This window comes from Varroa destructor, unplaced genomic scaffold, assembly GCF_002443255.2.
Source record: "Varroa destructor unplaced genomic scaffold, Vdes_3.0 BEIS01000002.1, whole genome shotgun sequence".
Lineage (NCBI taxonomy): Eukaryota > Metazoa > Arthropoda > Arachnida > Mesostigmata > Varroidae > Varroa > Varroa destructor.
Window position 1 is genome coordinate 40,975,609 of NW_019211455.1, and position 17,170 is coordinate 40,992,778.

Sequence of the window (17,170 nt, forward strand, 5' to 3'; positions counted from 1 at the left end):
AAGTCTTGACTGTGCTACCCTGTTGAGACAGCTGTTTCGATACGCATCTGTCCGTCTGGCCACCTTTTCCCTGGGCTCTTGCACCAGTCAGTTGCTCTCCCCAGTACCATTGATTATTCTGACATGACACATCGAGAATATAACAGCGATAAAAAAACAACTACATAATCTTAACAACGTTATGTTTCGGCATGAGTTTTCCAGTTGCTTATGGTATGATGCGAAGTGTACCCGCCTCGGCTCGGTAAGTGTTATGTTTATACTAGGTGCTATAGACTTCGATTGTAGAGCGGAAATGTTTTGTATGTAAATACCGATCTCACGAATGTAAAGTACTTGTAAAGGCTTATGCTGATGGGACATCAATAGACTAACGAGTGGCAGATAAGGAATCTCGCGCCCGAGGATCAAAACCGTAATATGCATCGAGCAGTCTGGCCAAGGCTCGAGAAAACATTCCCTTCGAAGTCGAAATCGAAATCGACTTCAGATGACGTCAGCATCACAATTGCCAGATTTGTGTCAGTGGTTTGCGAATTTTTATCGGAAATCATTCGATTGAATAATCTATTTTTCAGATTTCGACCCATTTTCATCCCCTCTGCGCTGACTCTGCTAATTAATAATGATCCTATTCGATGCTGTGGCCTACCCCAGGACTGGTCCGTGCTGTTCAATGTTTAACTGCGTTTTCTTTACGCGGCTGCTTTTGTATATGTTTAAGAGAGCAACCACAGAAAAGAACATGTGAAACCCAGACGCCTGTTGAGGCGAGATGGAATCATCAACTTTGTACCACAAATGACTCATTGCCGACTTAACGACCTAAAATGTATTCCGTAAAATTTCTTGCTTTTACAATTGTTGGTGCTCGCAATATCACATCATAAAATGCAGATAAATCGATTATATAGCTGAGTCACCTCACAGGAGCACGCATCGTATAATCAACATCTACTGAACAGATTCGGAAGTACCTAAACCTTCAGAATATTTGAAGTTGCTATTTCTGAGCAGTCAAAAAGGCTTTCTTCGAACTCAACTTCGTGCTCGATAAGCAAAATGTGTCAGAGACATTCAGAATGTATCTGAGGGCCAACGACACAAGCGCACAAAATTAACTGTTCGTACCAGGAAAAGGTACACCTTATCACTTCGCTAGTAATAATACTTCGAAGCTAAGTACGCAGATAGTGCCGACACTGCCGTTGCAGTGTTTATTGCTAAACTGGCGAAGTTTTTTAAGTTGCAGACGTAAAGAAAGTTCTTTGCGCTCAGATTGCAACCGTTACTGAAACATGAATAATTCTAACGATATTATAAACACCGCAAGTTTCCTGTAAGATGCGCCGCACGAAACAAAGCGAATGTTATCCACGTGTAGAAGAAAAACACCGAAGTATTCGAAATTATCTTTTCGTCTAAGAAAGCGGCGCAAAGTAACACATAGTACGGTTACGATTCGTCTTCGCCATCTTTTCTTTACGTTCCATAACTAAATGCATGTGTCCTCATGTATATCGATCTCTCTTTCAGGATTCTCGTTAGATTTTCCGAATCTGAAACGCAATCGTTGACGTAACGTTTAATACGTTAACACCCTCAAGCCTCGAGGGCAAAGCATCCATGAATTATTGATCGTTGTTACATAACGTAAGCTGCTATTCGTCCGTTTGCGTATGAAAATAGACAAATGCTGGGCACCGTAAGGCCGCATACTACTGCAATTTCAACGTCTCATAAGTAAAACAGCTACTGCAAGTATTTTATTGGTCGCCGCGTTGGTCGCGCCATTAAATGAAAGCCCGTGTCGCTTAAATATTAGTGGCGTAATTGCGATTTGTGGCCGAAAGCGTGTCTATACACACCCTGTCAAATGAAGCACATAAGGCCTTTTTATAGAACTATGTCTCCTCTTTGTCCGGGCATCCATCAACAATCTCTCTTGATTATGGCCTCTGTAAACAAGACCGTTGGAACGACATATATTTGACTATTTCTAGGGAAAACAATTTCTTTGTTCAGAACCTTGACCGTATTTGTGATGCTCCATATAGCAATGTGTTATCGATTATCTATCTAGTTCCAACAGGGCTTAAAGTAACTGTGACCTATGAGAGGCTTTACTTGTTTTTGTGTTTATTTTATGAAAACAATTGGTCGTTTGCGTAAAGTATTATGGTTGTGCAAAGGATTGCTCTGAAATCTCAGACCATTTCAGCGACACCGATACATTTTGCAGAACGTTTATTGCTCGTTGCGTTTGTGACGTGTACTCGTTTGGAGGCATTCTGAGGCATTTCCGTTACATTTGCTTTGGCGTACAAGGTAAAGCAATGGGTCTTTGACAATTTAAAGGAAGCATCAGTTCATCGATACATAGTTCACCTCTACTATATAGCGACAATCTACTATATAGAAAATCCATTTTGATTTATTTAACTTCGAAGTTATACCGCTCAAGTTTTAGTACAAATAACACAAGACCTCTTACATCATATTTAGAACATCATCACAGTTACTAGTCGTAGCAAAAATGCTAATGCTCTCTATCTTTCTCGTTTTTTTTTACTTGCACAAGAAAGTTATGGATATAGTTTTCAATTATATGTCTAAATGTTTGCCTCGCCTGGCATATTCCCGCGATGGTTAACCCATTAGCACGAACAATATCGGACCGCTGCATTAGCCGTCACAGTCTCCTCTGTGGGCGGTTTTGATTAAGTTCCGGTACCACCCTATTCCTCCATTAGACCTCATTTCTCTGTCAATCTCTTTGTTCTTCTAAATATTTCAATATGATCCAAGGCGCTCTCTTTGCGAATTAGCCAATGATGGGATTTGTTTCGTCCTCATCGGCTCGAACTACAATCCCGGCGCTTCAAGAGGGCATCCGTGTAACAGAATCGGAGCAGCGGCGAGCTTTCCCTTTCTGCCTTGCTGTGTGCGTCGATCATCATTTTCACTCTGGGCGTATGTCTCATTGCCATCAATGGGAAGGTCGGCACCAGATCTCGGAGAACTATTTATTTTTATTATAGCCATTTCGTTGCATCGTTCGCCTATTTTTTACCTGTATCAGGCTCTAGGATCTCTAGAACCCAGGTTTAGCACTAATCGAGTCCGCGACGTCGAATCGGTCGAAGTTGAAACGAACGGCGGGCAGCTTTTTTTTTTGTTCTGGCAAGCTCCTTCCCTCTAATGCTCTTTCAGCAATTAGCTTTTAATAAAATAACGTACATGCATAGATAGATATATATATATATAGAACACTGAAATAAATCCGTGCCTTTGTACAAGCAGACGTAGCCACTTAAAACAGAATTAACGAAATGAAACAGCAGAAAAATAGTGGAAGTAATAAAAACTAGAAATGTATTATTCTTTGTTAGTATATAATAGGGGGTTATTTGGTTAACCAACACCGCTTGAGGGGTGTGTAAGCACGAAGGGATGGTAATAAGTATTTGTATGTTCAGGTAATGGTAATTACATAAAGGATCGTCTTGTCATGGAAGTGAGCGTAAATCAACACTTTTCGGATTGGCGCAGTGTAAAACTATTGCTTTTGTTTTCGCAAAAGTTACATAGAATTTTTTTAAAGAAGAAACAATATGTCCTCTTTGTCGGTACCTGTAACTTAACCATCTGAGGACATACCAAGATAGATTATTTCAATAACATTCATGATTCAATAACATAGTGTTCTTTTAGCCCCTCCGAATCCGTTTGAAATAGCTTTTAATTTTCCTATTCCGTATCTGCTATTTCTTAAGCTGTACATATAAATCCAGTTACGAATTGCTCTCCATAATAAGTTCAGCTATTCGGTAAAAACTGGCATCTGTATCGTTAACGTGTTTGTTATTTATTTGCGGCGCCAGCTCAAGCACATGAGACACGACTCCGCTCCGTCCGAATGCCAAGTTCACCATGGGCATCGTTGGTTCGAGTCCGCCAACATTCATATATACACGCCATAGCAAAGATAATTACTAGTTTAAGTTACAGCACGATAATGGCCTGCTGTTCGACTATCAGACATATAAACATACTGAACAAATAAAGAAAAACAAATATCTCGGTGGGAACTCGGATTTCCCAATGGGCCGTTGTGACTTGCGTCTCTCCTTTGATTAATTTAGCAGCTTAGAACCGCATGTGAGTTATGCATACCCTATCATATGTAGCTACTTCAGAAGATCGAAGCACTCACTGTGGACATAATATCTTTCTCGGCGGGTTTTCCAGCATGTTCATCTAATATGGAGATATTACAGCATAGTACATAAAGAACTCTATTTATTCACACAAATCGTATAGCTTGTATGATTAAAGTACAACATATGGAGAGAATTGGAAACTGGCTAGCGAAGGGGGTCGCCCAAGGGAACAAGAGCGCCTCTCTCTTGTTGACTATATAGACCGAACTGTTCTATTTCTTTTTATATACCAGTCATATCTGGAAGGATATGCTTCATTTTTACGCTGTGTACAACTACCAATCGTGATGACTCACGACTAGACGAAAGCTGCATCTATTCCTACGTGTTGCCCTCGAGGAATTCGCAGTGAAGTCTCCGATTTTATACAGACATGTAAAAGCAGACAATCTTATTATCCTCTTCGAAAACGGGGCAACTAAGGGGTCTGCATGGTCCCTTGAGAAAACTAGGCCAGTTTGGCACTATACGTCATACCTGAATTTTGCTCCACCCCGGCCGCGTTACCCTAGCTAAATATTCCATTGACTTCCCGCCCGCTGCCTGTGGCAGTACTCTGCGCTGCATGCGCCTCCTTTATCATATCCTCGCTCGAACACCCGATTCCATCCTGAACCTCCTTAAACCTATTATGACTGTTATGTTATCGTGTGCGTGACGAAGTTTAGCTAGATTATGCTACACAGATCTGTACGATATATATAACTATGTTTTACGAAAGATTAGGTTGATTGTTTCCGTCCAATTAACTACATCTTTCGGGTATAGAAAAAAACTGAACTGAACATGGGTTAAATGAAGTAAAAACATCTATCCTAGTATTTAGTTTGGATGAAGGTCAAAGAACAATTTCAAACTGGGATGTGTTTCCCTCCCTGAACAAAAGGCATCGTAAAAGACAGAAGCTATCAGATGTTTTCAATAAGAATTGATTAAAAAAAAAAATAGATGCACACATATCTTTACTGTTATTGGATAATCTACCTTTCCTTATCTTCGACCCGTATGTAAGCGATTAATTGAAAAATCCTCATTTAAAAACTCGGCCACTAGAAGACTTTATCGTATAGCAATAGGTTTATTATTGTTCTATTCTGCCACTATTATTCTTCTTCACGGAAGATACCCTGTAACGCATTCGTGAGTCTCAGTGAGCGCAAATTAGCGATCGCTACTGTCTCCGGCCCATCTTTGTTAGTCTCTGTTATCCATCTGAACCATCACGACTAAACAATGAGGGCAAATTCGAGTAATAAATATAATTTTTCTGTTATACTGCGTCTAACTGGCCTACTGATAGACTTCGCACATTTGACGATAAGCGACTGATACTAACATCGCTTAAGCCGTTTCAGGCCCCTTTCGATTTCAGGTTAAGCCCATCTGAACAGAAATCGACGCCATCAATATTATCGACCTGCCAGAGATTCATATTATGCCATTTTACGTTTGTGGACAGAGAATTTGTTGGGAGCACCCCCCGAGTTGCGCATAGGACACACAGATAAAGCGTTTGCTTGCGTCGTACCCTAGAGCCTGCGCGGGTCTACATCAGGGTGCAGGACAACATTAAAGGTGCGGAAATACGGCTAAACGCCCCAGTGTGACCCATCTCGAGAAAGTAAAGACGGTGGCCAGTCGACGAGTTCCAGCCCCATGCTAAGTTGAGTCATTGAAGGGTCTCAAGGTTAAGGTAAATTAAAATATTGTCTGCTGATTGGTTTTCCAGTCATTTTGGCCATAAATGCCTGCGGCCATATAGTCATGCTACACCCTACTACAGTTATCGCCTAATCTGTTTCGGTGACCGCCTCTACGCGGTCTTAGCGCCTGTAGCTAATCAGGCGAGTTAACTCTTGCATAACGGCTTCAAGGGGCCGATAAACTCTATGACTATAATCACGGTCGTGGTAATTATTAATATCTCATGTATGATCTTTCAATATTTAGATTATACCGCTCAGTGTTTACAGAGCTAACAACGAGGTTCGTTTACGTACGTATATTTTACATCTATTTAGGGTTGACTCCGGTTATCGTTTGTCGGAGGCCGACTCGAAATCGGAGATATAGACCAGTCTACCTACTTAGACATAGCGGTGAAAAGCTCTCGTTATCGGCGCTTGTACCAAATATCTTGTTTTCTCTGTGCGCGTCTATTGTATTGATTTTCTAAATTAATCTAGTCGTCTGTCTAAGCAGATAAAACATCCATCGAGTGATTCATCACTGGACCGTTTCGTCAGCAGAATCGAACCTACAGCGACTATAGCACAGCCGGTGGCGGCCCCATACTACAGCTCTTCCATACAACGGTGCTATTCAGCGACAGCACCCTCAATGACAGTTCATACGCACTGATGAACAGAATGAGCTGAACGCCATTTACAAATGAGTGAGCACCGAGGGAAATCGAGAGCGGGAAAGAATCAAGCAAGACCCATTGTTATCTACCGATGACTCGCACGCAGTATGTTTACAATGTAAATAGACGATTTGGCGACACTACCTGCGCCGTCTGATTTCGTGCACTGATCACACCTAGGCCAAACCAGTGCAGATCGTACTCAGTGTCACACGAGACGGGGAGCGGTTGCTCGCCATTAGCATTCGTGTCTCTGTCCTCATCACATCAGTGTCTTTGTTAACTACACTGATTATCGTTGCGGTAGCCGTTGTAGGAAATCTGGAAAAGGTACTGCTCAATTGGCTTCTGCTAGATAGATTGTCCGCCTCATGCATATCTGGCCTGTCGACCTAGGCAAGGCCAAAGGACGTCAGGGCTCATTTGTCCTAAACGTGCTAGGCTACAGTTGATGTTTCGGAGATGAGACAAGCCTTAGAGTCGAGACGGAAAACAAGGCGATGCACTATTTGAAACGAGGATTTGCTGCACCTTTGAGACAGGTACCGGTAAAAGAAGACTTCGAGGAAAAATAGAATTCAGCATTAAGTATCTGAGGGTCGGATTTCGTACGCACGGTCGTGGGCGTGCGAAATCAAGCTCTGAGAGAATTAGGCTCGTGGTGAACATAAAAATCAGCATGGTATTAGTACCCTTGAAAAGCTCAAATTTAGAAAACCATCTATCATCAACTGCGGGTTATTCAGATGGGTATGCTGCTTGTCTGATAAGATGCTATATATTTGCCTATCGTTTACGTATTCAAGAAATGTTAAGTACCCTTTGGTATCGTTGCAGAAGATACTGCAAATCTGAACGTTCGATGAAATGGTGCATAGTCTTCAAGAAGTCACACAACCTTTAGCCACAAGGACTCGATGTAGAGATTTTTACGAATTATAATAGCGGTAGTAATGATGATAATAACTATAAAATAAAAGTCTCAGAAAACGCCCCCCTGGCTATATTTAGCCGACAGTCCGACGGGGTTAAAAAGGTTTTTTGTTTAATATACTCACTGTCCCTGCTGCAGTTGCTGGAGCGACTTGTCAAGGTCAGTTACCAATGGGGTACTGGCACCACTATCTCCTTTGGATGACGTCCTTTTTTTGCGGGGTCGCGCACACCCAGCCAACGTGTATGACATCGACATGATTAAGGAGCTTTGACGCAAGGCCGGCATCATCTACAACTCCTGAGAGGGGCCGCAGCACTGGCCACAACGAAAAACACTCATTAACATGAGCCTGCCAAACCTTTTTGATACATTGGCGTTGGACACGCTGGCTAAATTGAGGCCGGTTTGTTCAGGATGCCGTCGATACAGACACTTGAAATTTTGGTATTATTCCGTCTTTTTTTTCCTATGCTTGCAACAAGACCGAGTGAATACTATCGTTTTAGGCTATGTATGCGCCATTTCTGTCGGCTTCAAAACATCGTGTGAAACATAGCTTTAGAAAAAGGTGACAAATATACTCCTGTTCACACTATCTTCAATAACTAACAATCTCTTTTGAGTATCACAATGTAAATACGTTCACAGCCGTCGAACATTCAGCTAGCGTATGCAAACATACAAAGGGTCAATGTTGTGATTGCCGTTATGTTTTCATACGCCTTTGAGAAATTAAGAACTCGAGCTGCGCTCACGTATACACACTGTTCCACCGCCTGACAGCTCGGTCGTCGTTGTACCCTGTTGCCATTCAAACGCTGATTCGCTTCCGTGATGTCTTCATATGTTCCTTTTCCCGGCTAACAACTTTCGAGCTCGCTCAGAGTCACCTTGCTATTGCGGGACAACAGGACGGGGTGATGGTTATTGGGCTCGTTGACCCCGACCCTCTGCGGCTTCGGACGAATTACTCGTAGAGTCGTATGAGTGTGGACATAGCGCTGTTCGTTCGCGTTCTTGTCTGGCCATAAATTATTCAGCGCGCTATCAAAGAAATGCGATTCATATTGGTTATATGAGGTATATGTCGGGCGATAACGCTCTCGGGAAGTTGGGTCTTGTCATTTGGCTCGAAGATGATCGGGCGTCATTTCAGTAGTGGTGCAACCATACTCAACCACCTCGATGATCAGAGTGGATCGGGTAGAGTAAGAAACGCATCTGCTTCTATTGTGCGACGACAACGACAAATTCATTCTTCTAGCTGCCGAAACTTATCGTCAGTCGCTAGAGCCTGTTTTGTGCGGCCAATATCCGGGGCTGATCACAGCACCCGGCTTAACAGTTCGACATCTAAATACAACAGCAGAAGATCGGAAGATCGACTGTATGGACGCCTAGCTCAGCCTATAACTACGTGCGTTAGGTACCACAGATACTATCACGTCATTTTTTTGGGTACGCTGTCGACAGAACGAATCGTCGAGAAAGATTCTCACTAGTGTATACGAATTCATTCATCAGTAACGACAGGAGCGGCCGAGCACTCGTTCAGAAAAAAAGATTCCCGTTTCGGAGAAGTACTTTGTCATGTAGGCTTTCACCTGTTTTTATTTTTTATTCTCTTTGTTGATGGTTGACTTTGTAATGGTGCGACCTTGTTCTACTGGATTGGATCTGACATTCTCGTCATAATGCCCCTAACGTCATCTTCGATTTTTGTTGCACCAGCTTGATCCTGATAAATTTTGACAGCTCTATCTTAACAAACAGGCTTTATGTAATCACTGACGTAATAGTACTTCTTCGGACACGTCTCCCTTCATTTTTGCCAGAACACGAAACAAACACCATAGAATACCGACTAGACATTTTTTCATTTACCGGCTACATCACCGCAGATTCATTGCGTCACAAACTATTAGCCAAACCAATTGAACTATTAACGCGACGATAACTAACTTCCACATAACTTCTATCAGTAAGTACGTTGCTTCCAATGATCGCGATGGTGGTGATGTGGGCTTATTTACAACTGTTACGTAGCAAAGCAGGCGGCGACGAAGATCAGCGGGAGGCAAGAATCGACACCTCGTCTTGGCCAGCCGACGCGTGCCTCAACGCCAATCACCCACTTGACCGTTGATCTAAAGCGAAGCTGTTACCAGCCGTTTCGAGCGGCATGACCAATAACCAGTCGTATCTACTCTTTTGTTAACGTTTAAGAGACTCTGCTCAGCCCTGTGTCACGCAGGCGAGGAGGTGCAAGCCTTAGACCAGAGGGTGCGCCGTCCACTGACTAGTCTAAATATCCTAGCTTTTCGCGCGTTTTTTCGCGCGAACTGACCCGAGCGTGTCGCAACGGATTTCAGCGCGCTACCGTCGCGTTAGTCTTAACCGACGGCAAATCGATCAGCGAAACAGCGCCCTACACTGATAACACGCGACTGAGTATGGACGGCTACGGCAGCCGCAGCGGTTGCGGCCCCAAGAGCTCCCGTTCGACCGAAGCTAACGCTATAGTATATGTACTATTTCATTACTGATCAGGAACTGCGGACCGATAGCGCGAGAATAGCATGCGATCAGCGGCTAGTAATGGCGGCCGATTCGTTCAATGATGGCCAGATTATTGTAGCAATGTTGAGCAGAGACACGCGAAAGGCATTACGTACGAGAACAGCTTTAGATAGCCGAATAAAACTACTAGAAGAGCTACAGATGACTGGATGTTGAACGTGTTTTTGCTATTGTCACTGCTGTCCTTACGATGTTGCTTGTTATTGTTATTGTTGTTGTTGTTACCAGCTCAGATTGACACGCGAGAGATACGCTGAGGCCTGGACATGTTGCATTCGTATGTGTTTGTAGCAAGAGTGACAGCTGGTACTTAGAAGGGTAAAGTGTACATGAGTAATGTGTGAACTTTAGTTAGTGCTATTTCCGTAACAACCCTCCTTCTGAACTATGTTATAAAATGCGAAATATAGCTGGTGGGACAGAATTCTTGCTGGACGTACGAGTTGTAATAGATCGTACTCTTTGGTGCGTTCGAATCGACAGACTGGTCTTAGTAGTGACCATGTGCTCACCCGCTATTATTTATCTGCCAGAAGAACGCCAGTTCTTCCTTGGACGAACAACGGCGTGCAGAATTGCAATGATGATTATCTTATCCAATCATTCTCCACGGAACAAATCTGCAAAAACTAAATTTTTTCTTAAAATCAATTGTCCATATCATAGGACAGTCGTGAAAGACTTTTGTGTGGCAAAATGTGGTATACTCCCTAGAGAGGTCTGACCAAAATAGCTTAAAAAGTCATTGTTTATACACTTAGGCTTTTGACAGAGAAATTAACGGCTGTCAAGAGACGGGAATATCAATTTTTAATTGGACCGTGCAGATGAGCTCCAAATATGCGATTTTTTGCGCGTTTTGCACCTCTTTGGGCTTCCCCTTGCATATCTAGTACTTTTAGCCTGCTATCAAGTTAAGTGGTTATTATATTGGAATTTTCATTTATATGTAGCGTATTTGGATGGGATCTTAATGAGCTCACAGCTGCCATTATCGTTTCGCGCGTAGATACTATGAAAAAAACGAATGTTCGGATCAAGGAACGAAGGTTTCGAAAAGAATCAATTGCTGGTCTAGATTTCACAACAGATGTCCTGTCGCCTTAAAACAGCATACACTTCCTGAGCGCTGAGGACTGAGCGCTTTTGCGTTTTCGGAACAATGGTGAGTCGAATAACCTATCTTTAGTTATAGGTTAGTAAGTGACCGAAGGGGACTGAAGCTGCCAAATCAACGGTGCAAACTATAAGCGAGAAAAACTAAACCATAAAATACCAGTAACTTAAGTTACTCCATACTAGACTGCGTGATAACTTGAGTGCTTCGTTCACGAATTATAAAAAGTTTGCAAGCAAGTTTTTGATGAAAGCAAAATCCAAAAGATGACGACATGCTCTGCACGTTTTCTCAAGTTAACCGTGGATTAATAGCGAAATAAGTGGATTCGGAGACAGATCAATAACGTCACGACCTTTTCAAACGCCGGACCGGAGAGGGGGACAAATCTGCACAGAAACATTCAAAATATCCGCAAAAGGAGAACGAGTTTAAAGCTACTTAAGCACAAGGAAAAATAAGTTCACTTTTTAAGTTGACTGAAAGACGTATCTGTTTCGATTAATCAGTCCTTTCTTTTTTCGTCCTCAGGAGAAGATGCCTGATGGAAACTTGTCGAGTGCCCTGACTTGAGTGACCCGACTGGTTCCCAAATCGGCTTTATCGACCACAATGGCAAGATCTTTCCGATGCGTAATAAGACTATAAGCATTGTTTTAAACAAAAAAAAAAAGCGTTTTTTTGGATATCGTTCACATCGCTAACGATGAGTGCTATGGTCGCGTGGCTATGAGTAACTGTGCATTTACATCATTATAACGAATATGACAGCGAGAAACCTGGAGGGGACCTGCTAGGTTTATAGACTTATTGCCTAAAAGAAATCAACACCTAGTATCTGCTATCAACAATGAGCAGATCAGAGTGCGATATAATTCTGCGTAATGTTGCTTTCGTAATGTTAACAGTATCCCTTGTATTCGCGTAATGTAAAGTTCTATACAAAATAATATAACGTATTTTTCTACGTTACACTGACAGACAGAACCTTTTAAAATTTTTTTCAAGAAAAAAAAGATTAATTTTTTCCAGAATCGAGAACTACTTTTCGATAAAAACGTATAATGCTACACGTAGAAGCTTTTTCCTAGCTTAATTCCATAACTAATCACATTCCACACCTTGTGTGGCTTTTTTGGTCCAAATCAAAATCTGACGGCCCTGTTCAATCCCTATGTTTGACAACGACTCTACCTCGTTAGACCCTCACAATTACCGAAAGCTAGACTGACTCAATGCAATTATTTAGAAGAAAAGAAAAGGCGGAAATTCCAATAGATAGAGCCAACTAATAAACAGAAAAAGTCATATTCTAAGCGATGACACATGTCGAACTGAGACAAGCTTTTCCACAAGAAACACCTATACAGCGGGTCAGAAAAGATTTATCCACACAGGCTGCCGCCCTTGATAGGCCAAAATCGAATATTGTGAAAAAGGCTTACCCGAAGCTTGCACGGGGCCAACTCGCTACATGAAATCGTTCTGGTTTCAAAAACAAGGCCACTAGGCTCCTTAAGAGAAAATGATCCGTTGTAATCAGTTAGTTTACCTTCACCAAAAAATCATAGCATGATAGAGATAAGGTACAACCATACAAATCTACAGTCAGAAAGCGTGATACGCAGACACACAGTTTCTTACGTCCTGGCAAAAGTTTTACGTTTAGTTGCCGTAAATTAGTATTGATCGGCATTCATTTTTTTTTAATCAAACTATGCTATGTAGAGTCTGTTATTTTGGCTGGCAAACCTGTTATGGTCCTATTGGCAAATGTGTGCTACTGGATTTCAATAGTGTACCACTGTAAACACCAGAATTCATTTAGAAGATAATAATAGCAACTAGTAAATTAAGGGAACTAATAATGATAATTATACCATACTTATGAATGAGCATATATATATAAGTATGTGTGCAAAAACACTGCTCCGCATGTGTTCTGGCTTAGTACAACCGCACCTAGCGTAGCTCACCAAATATAAAATAAATAAATGTGGGGCATGTGATTTTTATTTAAAAACATCCAATATTATATTGAATAGAAGTAGTATACTCTCTAGGTCGCTTGAACGGAGCCGCTTGGAACAAAGTCGTACTAAGTAATCAAGAGATATACACAATTCAATGGCCAGTTCTCAGACTTAGCGAAACTAACTATTGAACAGCTTGTACCCAATAACGGGCACTAGGTTTAATGTCTCGCTAGTAGAAGGAGCAGCTACACCAGATGCGAAATACATTATAAATCACAGTTTTTATATGATATACTTAATTTTCGTACAAAATCATCTCTATTTTTTATCTTGCAGATTGAAATTATCAGCTGCTGTCGGCAACCGCCACTTTCGTGCCGTCTGACCACGCCGTAGACCACTCGAGCCTGCCTGATTACGGCATCCGGGAATTAGCAAACGCGAGGTTTTCACTTTCGGATGATGACAGAAGGATACGTTTATAGACGGCATAGTTAAAACAAATTCTCAATTTCTTATTGTTACAAGCTGAATGAAAATATAAAAAAATAAGAACAGGAAAAGCCAAGTCAATACTGGTAAAATAAATGACCATATTTTTGGATAGAGTTTTTCAAAGAGCAGATGCAACATCGTTACAACCCGGAATAACTATTGCTCAAATAGATAAATGTTCCAAGCTTTGTTTTTGCCGTTACGCATTGCGTCACCAAGGTAGCTTAGTGGGTAACGTATATGCCAGCTAATATTAGAGTCTAAGATCGAATCCGGGCGTAGATACACGCCGTTTCCTTCTGGGAGCCAGCTGTCTAATGTAATGGACTTATAACTCGAAAGCTAAAGAGATGGCTGGCCCACTCCAGCAAAAACCGAAATGTGTTTAGGGCCCACATTATTTTACGTTCAGTTAAATTTGACCCAAAAAAAAAACACGTTACCGTTATGGAAAACGATTTGGTACGACACATTATTTCTACAAAGGGAAAATTATTGAAGCTCTGGCTGAAGTCTGCGTGCACTGATGTTAACTAGATCGGGATTACATCATCTCATCTTGATATGATAAAATTCGAAATGGTCATTTGGAATAATATATTGATCTTTTGCTAGGAAGGACATGTTTTAGCATTAAGGAGATTCCAGACACTTGGCAGCAATGTGTCTTCGCTGCTCGCCTAGAAGGAGAGATGCGTCTTCCGATCTTACATCTTTTAGAGGTAAATCTCAAAAGAAGCAGTATGTTCAAACCTCTTGAACCTCTATTCCAAAGTCACTCCTTAGTGCATCCGGAGATCTCTTTGAGGAAAAATTTTTAGATATATATATATAAATGACTAAATAGATAAAAAAAATAGGACTTATCATTGCACTGAAAGCAGGCCGTGTGAAGCAATGCTCAATGGCAATAGCGGGCTATCTCAAAGTTCGAAACGGTTATTTATGTATCAACGAATGAATATTATTATATACATAAAATATGTATATTATCACCAAATAATTGCGGCGTGCAGTCGACATACACTGAGATCCTATTCATATTACGAATTAATTCTCTTAAGACCTAGATAATTAGGTTTCGTCGTATTTGCGATCAAGCGAACAGTTGTAAACGGATGAAGATCGAACGATCCTAAATTTAGAATATGAATACGGCATTTTTGCATGCGAAATAATATTAAATTGGTTGTCGGATGATATCAGACCCTGCGGGGATGCCTACCTTGCCAGCCTATACGTAGCCTCAGATAAAGGCCTAATTAGCTGATATAGTTGTTCGATTTAGTAATGGTGCGCTTGTAGTAGGAAAAATTAATTTTCTTGCCGACCAAAATTAAAGAGGTAATCATTAGTGGGTCGGGCAATGCGCCCACGATTGCCGTTTACCCTTATTGCTTAGCCGTTCTATTTTGGTATAGACAATGGGTTCAAGTTAGCGATTCATAACTCTTCCAGCTACCGCTCTAGCCCTCTGAGCGATTAACCTGATACTACTATCGTAAATCATCTATCAATCTTCAAGCGCTAGACCTTCATTGGTGCAAAACATTCCATCTAAATTGACGCACGCACTAGCTATAAAATATCGCAGTATCTTAACGAGTGCCTACTACATACACGAATCGATCAAGGAGCTCTTCGGAATCCGATAGTGTATAGCCTCCTTCCAGGCGAGAATCCGGTTGTTGATCAGAAATAGCATCTTCTTCAAAGATTGTCGTCTGACAGAGGCCGCTGGTAAACGAAACTCGCTTCTTCTCAAGGGTTCGAGCTGGCACAGTCAGTATCTCGGCCATTGCTGAACACTGGGTGTACACATTCTTCAAACTTGACACGTATTTAATCTGAGTCTGATAACTATTTCGGATCATGAAAGGGTTCTACCCATTTGCATCGGGTGGATAATCATTCGGAAGCAGTTAGCAACAACATAGAGAAGGCGCGAGATCAGATTGCTATCTACTGTTGGGAGCAGCAATTTTGCATTCTTACGCTAACTGATTACATACATCCCGGCTATGCTTAATATAATTTTCTGCAATTTTTGAAGCGGCTTGTTATCAGTTTCAAATCGATCTTGATGCCCCATGTCGTTCGCTTCCTGTCCGCACATCTTTGCCTCTTTCATCATCGTGGCCCAGATGTTCATGTAGTTCATGTAGAAAGGCAGTGGCCGAGCTATGCCTTCAACGTAGGATTTGCGCCAATCACAGTTCACGGACAAAAAGACAACTTCAAATTCATCTCGCTACACTTCACAGAAAAGCCACCGAAGTTGTCTGAGCATCCTATGTATATCTCTTAGAAGTTCGAACTTAGTGTCGTGCCCTTAACCAGTCAACCGGTAATAGTACTCTTGTCAATCAAGTCACTCTGACGGTCGCAACGATTACAATGGCAGCCTTCTTAGGCCAGCAGCAGTAGCAGTAACAACTGTAGTCGATGTTTCGAAATTCAGAAATTCGTTTAGCCTAACTGACTATCGTGGATTGATTAAACCACACGAGCTTTAAGGAGGACAAAAGTTCATCAGCTGTCTCGATTGACACTCAGAGGGCTGGCTTAGCCCGGTTTAGCAAAGCCTACCGATTTAATAGTGAAGTCGCCGCACAGTGGTCAGAAGGCGCCTACGACGCCTCCAAATTTAAGACAGGTGTATGTTATAACCATGAATATGAATAAAATACAACAAGCATTCACGGCCGCCCTGTTGGAATCCATGGGCAATATCAAACTCAGCGATGGTGGTCAGTATAACGTAGTAGAAAACTGAAACGTGGACAGTCCTTTTGCGTGACGTTGAACCATCGACTTACGCCTCTTTCTAGTCCCAGTGTTATAGACCACCGCGGACCATGTAAGATAGAATCATCTCTGATCATGAAACTGGGGAAAGGGTCAATGTGTCTAATCTGTGAACGTCGGTTACAGCAAGAACAATGACCTAACCCAAACCTAACTCTAACCTATGACAGTTTCCTATAATAAGGGCTAATAATAATTGTAATAATAATAAACGTCGTTCATCTGCTAACACGGTAAATGGAGAGCGAGCGCCCGAGCTGGTGCAAACACGATATACAGCGCCCCTGAGGAAAATCAGCCAGAAAATGTGCAGACAACATGAAACGTAGGTCCTACATTGATAGCACATAATTACGTCCGGCCCTGGGATTATCGGTAAAAGTCACATTTTTCCGTAGAGCCAAACCCCAAGACACAAACAAAACGATACTTTCTCGTACTTCTACTCCTAAGAGAACCATTTTTTTATCAGCAGCCAGAACAAAAACGTTTTTCTAGGTGTTCAAGACGAGCGTCAAGGTTCTTAATATAGTGCACCTCCGAGATACGAGAGAGGTGTTGCAAGAGCACGATACGATGTTGTAAAACGTACCTCGTGTTTGTCGATGAATCGTAATAGACAAATATAGGTTGGTGAGACAATTACTCGTCAACCATGACTTCCGCCTG

General features: G+C 41.8%; 1 protein-coding gene and 1 long non-coding RNA gene across 4 annotated transcripts in view; one reads left to right on the top strand and one right to left on the bottom strand.

Moving 5' to 3' along the window:
- The window catches only part of LOC111244383 (testin-like), a 137,486-nt gene that overhangs the window by 101,709 nt on the left and 18,607 nt on the right, over window positions 1-17,170 (bottom strand). The window lies entirely within an intron of this gene.
- Window positions 8,819-13,821, top strand: LOC111244385 (uncharacterized). Of its 3 annotated transcripts, XR_002670872.2 has the most exons (4): window positions 8,819-8,951; window positions 9,508-11,270; window positions 11,754-12,103; window positions 13,535-13,821. It is a non-coding gene; the product is annotated as an uncharacterized LOC111244385 (long non-coding RNA). The 3 variants fall into 3 exon arrangements; XR_002670873.2 differs by lacking the exon at window positions 8,819-8,951 and having other exon boundaries at window positions 11,083-11,270; window positions 11,754-11,855; XR_015321051.1 differs by lacking the exon at window positions 8,819-8,951 and having other exon boundaries at window positions 11,085-11,270; window positions 11,754-11,837.